A 9,715-nucleotide genomic window follows, 5' to 3' on the forward strand; every position below is an offset into this window, starting at 1 on the left:
CTAAGGCATGCATGTTACATATTGAGTGTTGTAATATTAATTTAGTTTAATGGTGTATTTTCAGTTTTCTTATGTATCGATTTGATTAAAAAAAAGTCAATGTTTGCAGTGATTATGCAAGATTGTCTCATGGATACATGTAACTGTTATTGATTCTTAGCAAATATTTCGATCAAGAAACGAGTGCACGACCAAGTGATGTTAACAAGGCGACTGCATGAGGAAACAAGCGTTTTGGTGTTGGAGATGGCACAACACTGCACGTGGTTGCAGAGCCTGGCAATGGTTCTCAAGAACAAGTTGGCTGAGGAGGGTAAGTTTAATTAAAACCCTGTCCATCTAATGTGTTTAAAAAAAACATACAAAAAAACACATCAGTCACAGAACTTGGATGGAGTAGAACGGTTATGGCTCTCTTTGCCGTGGTCCTTTGGGATATACATAAAATGGGGATTACAATTGTTACTGTAGCTATGGTAACAAGTCAGTAAGGTTGTAAAGATTGATGCTTGAAAGATGTGCAGATATGTTGTATTATGGCTGTTACTTGAAAGCGTAAATGAACAAAAGAATTTTGACCATTGTAATTTGTGTCCTGATATGTTACATGGGGTTAGCATAACATCAAGATTAATCTTATTATTATTTCCTCCAGTCAACATAGAAAACCTTGATGGTCAGGAACTAACACAATGTGTTACTTCAGCATAACTGTAGTGAAGAAGAAAACTGTTAACTTAAAACAGCTATCAGACATGGGCACAAAACGCTTATATGCTGCTTTGGGCCTCCCTCCATAAAGTCATCTCAGTGAGCCGTCATGTTGCCTCAAGTCGTTTTATACAGAAGCTAGCCTGGTCCCATGTCAGCGATACACATAAAAATGGCAACCATCCTGCTATGTAGATTTTAATAGGTTAGTTCTTTGGCCTTATTGAATAATCTTAACATAGTTTGTCTTTAATGTAATCTCTTTTGTATTTTGAGACGTAGACAAGGGAAATGAGGGACTTTGCTGTCTCTTAAGAAGAAGACTGTCAGAGGTGTCAGAAAGGTTCCAAGTGGTCCTCCAACAGTATAAGACTGCCTTAGGTCCTGAGGCCTCTGTCCTTCTACATGTTGAAGAGGAAGATCAAAGTGGCCTCAGTAGTCCAGACACCAGTGAGGATGAAGAGGAAAACACAATTTAGGTCATTTATTTATTTATTAATATGTATGTTTGTTAGTTTTTGGAATAACCCCCTAATACTGTTATTCTTAGTAATTTATTTGTGTATTTTATTTATGCTAAAACAGCTGAAATTCAGCCTCTTATTATTGTTTTCTGTATTTCCCCAGATGGAAGCTGAACGAAGGACTGTGTTGAAGGAAATGGACTTGCCCTATATCTGTGTATTATTAGTATGCTGATTTACCTCATCAAAATCTGTGTGCATTATATCTTGTTGAAAATTCAAACTGTAGGTGCGTCCCAATTCGCATACTATCCATCCTAAATAGCATTCGAAAATAGAATTAGTACGTCCCAAATCGTTGAAATGAGTGTTCCAAATATACCCGGATGGTCTACTATTTCCGGTCAGAATCCGAAGTGCAGATCGATGCACACTATAACGGCTAATATTGCCCACAACCCATCGCGCGTTGGACGAGGATTCGGTTAGAACTACAAACACGAGTGAAAAGTGTTAAAAAACTACAGACATGGAGGACGCGTGAATCCAGCGGTTATGTAGAGAGGTTTAGATAAAGGGGTTAGAGTGATTAATTATCAGTATCTAACCTGACGAAAATGTATTTATTCAGTGTTGTCTACATTATATTGCATCTGCAGATGCATTGTGGACTTTTGTAAAGATACGTTTTAGCCATTAACTTTTACATCATTATATTCAAATTGCAAACACATGAGGAGAGTCTCCGCATGAAAGACCCACGACTGGCAGATCAACGTGCAACTACATTTCTCTCCGAAACGGTAGAAAATAAAATTAGATTGAATGGAGAATTTTAACAAGATGATTGACAGGGCAGTTAACGGTGACATGATGCACGCGACAGATCTGTCCATTAAGATGACAAAGTAGTATGTCCCAAAGCTAGTATGTCCTAAATTTAGTAAGCACATTGCACAGTTCAATGAAGATGCACAAACCTACCAGTATAGGTGCACCAATCTTAGCCAAAAATGTCAACTTAGCATGTATGATATTACCAGATGTAATTACTGGGCTCACATGATATTTGGGTAGTGTATTCATACTCTTTTAAGAGAGACTCCCCTTGATTGTGGTGACCCTGTGACCTTTCCTTTTGCACCAACATCAGGCCAAACTTTTGACTTGCATACAACAAATGTTATGAACCAATTTTTGTATTTTGCTGAGCAATGAATCATGTCATTTTTGTTGACCTCATGACATTCCCTGTAGCACAACCATTAGACCAGAATGTAAAATTTGACATTGTATTTGATATTGTCTAATTGTGCAGATTGCCATGAAATCTTGTAAGCACATGATGACTTTGGTGACCTCATGACCATTCCTTTATCATCACATTTAGGCCATGATGTAAAAACTCATTCTTGATTACTTGCATTTCTCCACATTTACTTATTCTGCGGTGCAGCAGCAGTGTCTGTGTCTGTCTATGTCATTTTTTTTTTCAGAGGCTGCCTATGGATCGCTATTTGATTGAGTGTATTATACTGTAGGATATAACTGTTGTGTAATTTTATATTACTGCACAGATGCATTATAGTATGTAACAGAAAAATACACTGTTTTTTTGTTATGATTATTCTTTATTGTATATTATTACAGATGACTTGATTCTCTTTTCTGCTGGAGCTTTTCAAGTGAACTTAACCTCACAGTCCAGTGTTTTTTAAATACAGCCTTATGGCTTGTTTGACAAATATGCATTTGGTGTATTTTCAGTAGTATTGTTGTAAAAGACAAGAAATAAAGTATTTCCAAAGATGAGCATTTTATGTTTTTTTCTTTTTCATCCATTATTATTGAAAAATAAGATTTTATATTTTTATGGTTGATAAAAGTCAATAGCTGGAGAAAAAAAACATCACGTATTTATATGTGGAATTTTTTTTAATTTAACATCACACTGCATTATTAATTCATTACTTTAATGCATGTCTTTTTACTTATTTTCAAACCAACCTGGCTTGTAATTAAACAAGATCGATCTAGTATAATAAGTAATGTGTATCTAAGGTGTGTTAAGGCATGTTACAGTTTTACTCGATTGCTGAAACACTAACCCTAACCCTAAAATTTCAAAACCATAACACCATTCATCAAAAAGCACACCCTTTTCCCCAAACTATAAACACTATTCCCCAGTTTTGACACATGAGTAAGATTTCTTGAACTTTCACTGCAAAACTTTACACACATATCCCTTCATTTATCATTGCCGTACACAATGTTGTAATTTAGAAAGCACTAGCATTCAGCACAGCTTCAGCTCAATTAGCACACAATCACCCAGGAGGAAACACAAAGAGTCAAAACTGGTCACACAGCAATCGAGAACCTTCAATATATCGATGAAAGGGATAAGATGAGAGGGGGAGGAGAAGGGGGAGGGCAAAAAGACAAGCAGTCTCAGATGAGATTTGTGCCTTTTTAGTTGACCATGTTCTTGTCCATGGTAGGCTATGACTAAGGAGGCTGGGCGACGAGTACAGCCAAACTTGAGAGTCACTTCACCGTCGCTTCCATTACAGTTTTTCTCAATTGTTTACACACAAATACTGGTACTTGAGACACAATGAGCACAACATGTAACGCATTCACGAACCCCCTGAACCAATTCTGCGAAACTACAAGGACAATTCCTGCTTTACACTCAAATTGCAGTTCTAAAACCATTTTCAAAACACTACACACAATTCTCTGCTTATGGCACAATTTTCATGCAGAAAATCTCTTGTTTTCACAAGGAACACACTGCCATTCAAATATGCACACTGACTCTTCATATGGGCAAACACCCGTCACACAGTTTTACAATTAACAATCAGAGCTTTAGCATAAAAGAGCAACAGGTCAGCTCTTCAATGGGGCAATGGATGCCAACATTTTTTACTGTAAATGTACACAGGCAATTCTTCTGTTGTTTTGTATGTAGACAACTCTATGTACAACTTTTTAATTGGTTGGGATGTACACTGTGTACATTGTTTTTGTGGGAACAATAAAATGTATTTGTTACCGTGTATTTGTGTGTTCTGAGTATAAAAACAATATTCTCAGATATTTTACAACATTTATGTATGTACTGTCTGTAGTAAGTGTAACACTGAACAAGAAAATACCTAAGTCATTATGATGGATGGAGAAGAAGTGTTTTCCATTCATCATAGTGTTTTACACTGAACACATCAGTGTTCAACTGGTTCTTATAAATGTCTATTCATATGATGGTTTGTGTGTGTCATTTGAAAACAAAATACCATTTTGAGAAGAAATAACATTGTTTTGAATGTAAAGTTTCATTTTGCAGGAGAATTGAGGGGTTTTGCCCATTGTGTGTGTGTTTTTTGATTTGTGTGTAGAGTTCTGAGAATATGAGGCATGCTTTCAGAAAATGTGTGTAAACAATCAAGAAAAACTGTATCAGAAACTTCAGGGAGGAAAAAAGGTACAGTAGGGGTCAGACTGCTCTCTACTGTAACTTTTGAGTGCTGTACTCTGTGCTGTGACTACACATACTGTACATGTATGGTGGCTGTTGCACTATACTACTTTAATGAAAAGAAATGCATCAAATTGCCTCACATACAGATATATGCTTCCATTTTATAAAAAGGATGCATTATCAGTGCTTCTAATTTTGTAGGACACGATGGATTGGAAGAAGTCTGCCTGCACATTTCATTTCATGCGTCCCAGGGGATTTTACCCCCAATGACTGGTTAGGACCAAAGATGGGATGCTGGAGCAGAATCATCTTTATTGGTGTTATTTGGTGTATTGTTTTGTATTAAGGAATGAAAAAAAAAAAATTTTTGTTGTGTTTGAATTTTTGAATTTTTGAATTTTTGTTGTGTTCATCATGTGAAAACGTTTTTGAAGGAGAGAACCACAACCAACATCGCTTGCGTATTACCGCATTAGTTTTTGTAGTATTGGTTTGCATGTAGCCTATCTCACCAGTGTGTATTGTAGAGTGTGTTTGTTTTTGAGATTCTACATGGCTCCTAAAAAAACTACAGTTTGTGTATATAGTGATAGTAATGATCAAAATAAAAAAAAATCGCTAGGATCTCAGGTCATTAAGTATATTTAACTGATATTGTAGTTGTAGGACAACCATCAGGGCCATCTCCAATGTACGCTATTTATAAACTACAATTCCCACAAGAGACGCGCCATAGAACTTCTTACAAAGTGTACAAATCAGCCACCATACTTGTAGTTCTTCTGGTTTCCCGACCAGGGTTATAAAAATGTGTCTTTACTATTATATATATCAAGAAACATACATTATACAGCCAAAACATACATTATGCTGCATTTAGATGATCAGGGTGAAACAAAATCGCCAGGATTTAACATCTGTGGTTTTAGCTGGTAGGCTATAGGCTGTAGCCTACAGTAGAAATGAATTCGAGTTTGTCGGCGGGAGTTTAGTCCTTCAAAGAGCGACCTTTAATTTTTTATTATTATTATTTAATTATGGCCTCCACGTGTTTGTTTTGCCCCCTGCCCTGATGAATGTAATAAACTGCTGTGTATAAATATGTCAGCATTAGGAGACAAAATGTGCGATATACTGTCCAGATCAAGACCTTCACAATAAATCAATATTTGTCTTTTAACTAGTGACAAAAACTGTTCTATTCTAGAAGCTAAAATCATGGTGATCCATGTATCTTTATAATTAAATCAGTGTGTGTGTGTGTGTGTGAGAGAGAGAGAGAGAGAGAGAGAGAGAGAGAGAGAGAGAGAGAGAGAGAGAGAGAGAGAGAGATCACGTGTGTGAGAGAGATCAAAGTGTGACAGATGGAACTGGTACTTCAGCCAACAAGCGGCTCCGCACAGTTCTATGCTTTATCTTTTGAAATATATAAAACCATTTATTTTATTTGGATTAAATATGCATGTTTTTTTCATCAGATTTACCAATTGTTATAATTTGTTTGTGCTGGTCAATTATGAACAATAGATAAAACTGAACTGCAAGCAAAAACTTGGGGCCGAGGGGTCACTGTTTCAAATATTTGAGGGGCTCCTCCCCAAACAAATGTAACCTCACTCCAATTTTTTTATAAAACTTGAAGGCCCTGATTAAATTATATATAGGCTACATTTTCATTTAAAAAGAATCCACTTGTAAAGTTAAACAAATTCCACATATAAATATACTCAATGAAGGTTGTTTCTTTTGTCTCAACCACATCATCATATTGTTTTGAATTTGATGTATGGAAAAGTAAAAACAAAAATTATCATCTTTTGCAAGTGTTATCATAGTGTATTTGTGGTCTTTCACAAAAATATAAGTGAAAATACACCAAATGCTTATGTATTGCTTTATTACTCACAAGAGGCTTAAAGGGTGATCAAACAAATTTATTGACAAGGTGCATGACAAGTAGAAACTATATAGTCTTTGGCAATTGGAACACATCGAAACATCGTTCTTTTAAAGGTGTACTGTAGAGAAATGCATGATATGAAGAGGGATATCCCCTACATGGAGCCGACACTGGTGGTGGTGAAGGGGTGAGTAGCAATGCTGAGATCTGGATGAATGTGGAGCTCTTCTCCTGATGAGCACAGCGGAGGGACCTATGACACGATTGGCTCAAGAGGGTTGAGAAGAAAATACATTTGGTTTAAGACGTAAAACGCCCAGTCAGCTGATGAGTTTGGAGTAGAAGAGAGTGAGAGAGAATGTAAAAGATATAAAGTAATGAGTGAGTATAAAGAAGGTCAGTCTTATTTGTTGAACTTCATATTTAAGCTTCATGTCAAACAAGCCATAAGGCTGTATTTCTTAACAGTGCACAGTGAGGTTAAGTGAACTTTGAAAAGCACAGACAACAGAACATGAAATCAAGTTACGCGTCAACTGTAATAAAATAAAAGTGCAATGTATAATCATGAAATATGAAAACATGCTTTTGAATAACATCTGAAGAAGAAAATTCAGTTGGATTAAGTACATTTCTAGTACAGCCCTCTCGAGATTAAACTCCAGGTCACATTCTTGGAGATTTTCACCTTTTCATTACTACAGAAAGATGAGATACGACTTCAAATGCAAAACAGAAACAATTGAATAAATACGCTGAAACCAAAATGGAGTTCAAAACATACATTTTATTTATTTTCATTATTTCGGAGAGAATCCTTTGGCTGCCAGGACTGGGCCCACTGCTCACCACTAAAAACAGAAGGGAATTGGAATAACAGTTTAATTTTCCATCTATGAAGGACCACCACCTTCATGCATGCATTAATGGTGGTGGTCCTTCATAGATGGAAAATGAAACTGTTATAGTTCTGTAATGATGTGTGCTTTACACTTGTTATAATGCTTGTTTAATCTGAAACAGAACGGATTAATAGAAAAAGTATTGTAGCCAACCCCCCTATCTCTAATTCATAAAGCAGAAGAACAGAGAAATACTTACCATACTGGACAGGGCTCCCAGTCAACCAACATTTCTGCTTTGCCCTATCAAGAAAAATAAATAAATAATTCCATTCTTAGCATAAGGCTATTATGTCTGGTTATAGGCACTGAGTTTCATTGATACAATGGGTCATTATTTTCAGTAGACACTCCTTTCTAAACTGTAATTCAAAAAAGACCAAACACATAAAAAGCATCTACCTAACAATTATGGTATGTATACTGTAATATGTATTTGCCAACTCACAAGGAAGTTTCTAAATCCTATATTGCACTCTGCATACTGCCTACACTCTGCAGTTCCTTTATGACTGTCTAACCTTTCTCACTCTTTCTCTTACTACACTCCTGATGGGGAAAGCCTCTAGGCGAGTGTGGTAGGAGCAATCTGTGAACAAAAACACGTTTCAAATACTTATTAGTTAGTTTAGGAACAAAATAAACACAACTATGAAGACTTACAACTATGAATCACTTTGTGATTTTCTAGGCTGATATGGCTAGGAACTATACTCTCATTCCTGCGTAATAATCAAGAAACTTTGCTGCCGTACCATGAGTCCAGCAGACGTAATGATATGACGCAGCGCCTGAAAATAGTCCCCAGCTCGGTAGACTAGGGTCGACCATTTTCAGGCGCTGCTACATATTACTGTATTTTGACTGTACAACTATGGGGGAGTTGTAAAATGAGCCTATTTCCAAAAAAAGTGGAGTATCCCTTTAAGTAGGGAGCAGACTTGCAAGGATGACAACAAGTGATGTTTATCACTAATCAAAACATGTACCATGGAACCAAATCACTAATTTCCAATGTGGTATGCTTGCTTGAATAACCATACTACTGCTAAGCCACAGCTCACAACTGAGAATACTCCACTGCTGCTGCTTCTACTACTACAATGCATTTTGGTCAAATTAGACTAATTAAGCCTGTTGGATTTTATAGGTTGTCAATTGTACTAATCTCACTATTACTATTATGTACTACTATTATTATTATTATTATTATTATTACTATTCTATATCTATTATGAATAATCATGGTTATGTGTGCTACGCTGGACTAGCTGGACTGGTCAAGACATTTACATATTGTTGCCCTGTTGCGGGTCGCTAAGTCGCTTTGGATAAAAGCTTTTGCTAAATGATTAAATAAATAAATAAAATTTTGACTAATTGTCTGTTTTAAGTAGTTAAAAAAAAGCAATGGAACTATAGCAAATAAACCGGGGTAAAAGTTGCAATGTATAGCAAAGTATCAATCATTGCATTTACATGCAATGCACTTACTCTTTTGTGACCTTTTCCTTTCCGGCATATGCCTTGGTCCCCCTGTGAGAAAAAACAAAAAACAAAAAAACACATTTACATTAATTAGACAAAATGCACTTTGTAATGTCTTTTCAACATAAATATGTGTCCCTGACTCCCTGGTGTGTCTAGAGAGTAGAGACCCCTGAAATATGGAAAAAGACCATCCTCTATTTCAGTTAATGTGTCTGCAAACACGCTGTTTATATTTGGCTCCACATTTTACATGACATGCAGGCTGAGGCTCATTAGAATAGTAATCATAGTAGGCTTATAGAATACTCCATCTAAAACGACTCGTTTCAGACAGGGTCTGCATAAAGGACCAGTTCAAGATAAATAAGGATTTTTTTTTAAGGATAATGCAAAGCTACTCTAGTGGACTATCAGAACAAAAATATAGAACTGGAAATTAGCATAATAGGTCCCCTTTAAATTCTATTTGCGTAATTCATTTATTTACTTAAAGGGTTAGTTCACCCAAATATGAAAATTCTGTCAGTAATTACTCACCCTCATGTTGTTCTTCCAACCCCGTAAGACCTTCGTTCATCTTCGGATCACAAATTAAGATATTTTTGATTAAATCTGAGAGCTGGATCACATTTCCATAGGCTACTAAGGGATTGAAACTTGCTGGCCCAGAAAATGTATTAAAGAGATTGTTAATATAGTCCAAGTGACTCCAGTTGCTCAATCTTAAAGGAGTCATAACCTGTAATTTTCACTT

General features: G+C 36.1%; 1 long non-coding RNA gene across 1 annotated transcript; it reads left to right on the forward strand.

The window, feature by feature from the left end:
• The first annotated feature begins 159 nt into the window (after positions 1 to 159).
• Positions 160 to 2,987, forward strand: LOC308702532. The gene is made up of 3 exons (XR_014031614.1): positions 160 to 313; positions 994 to 1,190; positions 1,339 to 2,987. It is a non-coding gene; the product is annotated as an uncharacterized lncRNA (long non-coding RNA).
• The last annotated feature ends 6,728 nt before the right edge of the window (positions 2,988 to 9,715 follow it).

This window comes from Scardinius erythrophthalmus (assembly GCF_964197995.2).
Source record: "Scardinius erythrophthalmus genome assembly, chromosome: 14".
Classification (NCBI taxonomy): domain Eukaryota; kingdom Metazoa; phylum Chordata; class Actinopteri; order Cypriniformes; family Leuciscidae; genus Scardinius; species Scardinius erythrophthalmus.